Consider the following 2,611-nt stretch of genomic DNA (forward strand, 5'->3'; position numbering starts at 1 on the left):
TCCCCAGCAAACAAAAGCCCTGGTCTGCATGGCTTCACAGGGGAGTTTTACCAAACATCCAAAGAAGAACTGACACTTATATTCCTCACACTGTTTCAGAAAATCCAAGAGGAAGGAACACTTCCAAGCTCTTTTTATGAGGCCCACCCTTATCCTAATTCCAAAAACTAGATAAAAACACTACAAAGAAAGAGAATTACAGCCCCAATATCCCCGATGAACATAGATGCTAAAATCCTCAACAAAATATTAGCAAGTTGCATCCAGCAATATATTAAAAAGATCATACACCATGACCAAGTGGGACTTATTCCCAGGGATGCAAGGCTGGTACAATATTCGCAAATCAATAAACATCATACATCACATAAACATACTGAAAGACAAAAATCACATGATCATATCAATAGACACAGAAAAAGCATTCGACAAAATCCAACACCCATTTTTTATAAAAACTCTCAGCAAAGTGGGAACAACCCTTAACACTCAACCATTTCTTCCCTGTTATGGTGGATTCATGTCAGACACCATGTCCAGGAAATTGTGCTGGTATCCACCTCCCAGTCCGTCATTCCCATTTAAGCACAGGTCAAATCTATACTAATAATAGAGCAATATGCAAATTGTCCAGGACACCGTCACAGTAACAGTAATGACTGAACAGCAGGCTGCGCTGGGTGACGAGGCCAGCATGAGGAGGGCAGTTGGGAGTGACCAGGCAGGCAGGCAGGTGAGCAGTTAGGAGCCAGTGGTCCCGGATTGTGAGAGGGATGTCTGACTGCTGGCCCTTGGATCGGACCTAAACCAGCAGTTGGACATCCCCCAAGGGGTCCCGGATTGGAGAGAGTGCAGGCTGGGCTGAGGGGACCACCCCCACCTGCACAAATTTCATGCACTGGGCCTCTCTTTAAAGTATAATCATCAAGTCTTAGAAAAGGTGATCTCTAATTTCTTTTCTTTTTATTTCACAGAGGAAGGGAGAGGTAGAGGGACACAGAAACATCAATGATGATAATCATGGATCGGCTGCCTCCTGCATGCCCCCCACTGGGGATCAAGCTCACAACCCAGGATTGAACCTGGAACCCTTCAGTCCACAGGCTGACGCTCTATCCATTGAGCCAAACTGGCCAAGGCAAATTTCTTTTTTTTCCCCCCTGCCCTTAACAATCCCCCGGCCTCCCCTATCTCCTAGTGTCTTTTGTCCATTGGTTATGCTTATATGCATGCATACAAGTCCTTCGGTTGATCTCTTACCCGCCCCCTCCCGCCCCTCAACCCTCCCCGGCTTTCCCACTGTAGTTTGACAGTCTGTTCCAGGCAGCTCTGCCTCTGTATCTATTTTTGTTCATAAGTTTATAATGGTCTTTATTATCCATGAGTGAGTGAGATCATGTGGTGTTTTTCCTTCACTGACTGGCTTATTTCACTTAGCATAATGCTCTCCAGTTCCATCCATGTCATTGCAAATGGTCAGAGTTCCTTCTTTTTTACAGCAGCACAGTATTCTATCATGTAGATGTACCACAGTTTTCTAATCCATTCATCTACTGATGGGCACTTAGGCTGTTTCCAGATCTTAGCTATGGTGAATTGTGCTGCTATGAACATAGGGATGCATATATCCTTTCTGATTGGTGTTTCTGGTTTCTTGGGATATATTCCTAGAAGTGGGATCACAGGGTCAAATGGGAGTTTCATTTATCTTAGCTCTGGGCCTGCTGCTGTTTGTCCAGGTATGAAATTCTCAACCATTTTTATATGCAAACAATAGATAGTGATCTTATCTGGAAAACTGTTATGATCTGATCAACACCAAATTGCACTTTGGTGTGGGAAGAAATATTGTTTCATTGAGTAGGTTTCTCTTTTGACTTTTCAGCAAAGTTTACATACAGTATAAGAGAAAAGAAGAGTTTTTCCACTTTGTCTCACCTTACCTTTTGTATTTTACCACTCCAACCTCTGCAAATATATATCCTACCTCAGCGGTTCTCAACCTGATGGTCGCGACCCCTTTGGGGGGTCGAAAGACCCTTTCACAGGGGTCGCCTAAGACCATCGGAAAACACATATATAATTACATATTGTTTTTGTGATTAATCACTATGCTTTAATTATGTTCAATTTGTAAGAATAAAAATACATCCTGCATATCAGATATTTACATTACTATTCATAACAGTAGCAAAAATTACAGTTATGAAGTAGCAACAAAAATAATTTTATGGTTGGGGGTCACCACAACATGAGGAACTGTATTAAAAGGTCGCGGCATTAGGAAGGTTGAGAACCACACTGTCCTACCTCCTTTTTTTTTTTTTTTTGTCATATTGAATCTCCATTTTGTCACTTTCTTTGCCCTCAGTTAGTACATGTTAAAAAATGGAGATAATAATAGAAATAGCTCTTACTATCTCAGAGTTTGTGAATTTCAAAGGAGGTAGGGGAAGCCTTTTCTGACCACCCTCCAAGTAACATAAGACTCCCAGATGATAGTTTTGTTAGAAGTACTCCATATGTCTTTTTGTGGTATGAATTTTCATTTAAATTAATAATTTATGTTATTTTTAATGTTTCTTTTTTTCTTGAGATTAAACTCTTTGAT

Source organism: Myotis lucifugus, unplaced genomic scaffold, assembly GCF_000147115.1.
Source record: "Myotis lucifugus unplaced genomic scaffold, Myoluc2.0 scaffold_507, whole genome shotgun sequence".
In the NCBI taxonomy this organism is placed as follows: domain Eukaryota; kingdom Metazoa; phylum Chordata; class Mammalia; order Chiroptera; family Vespertilionidae; genus Myotis; species Myotis lucifugus.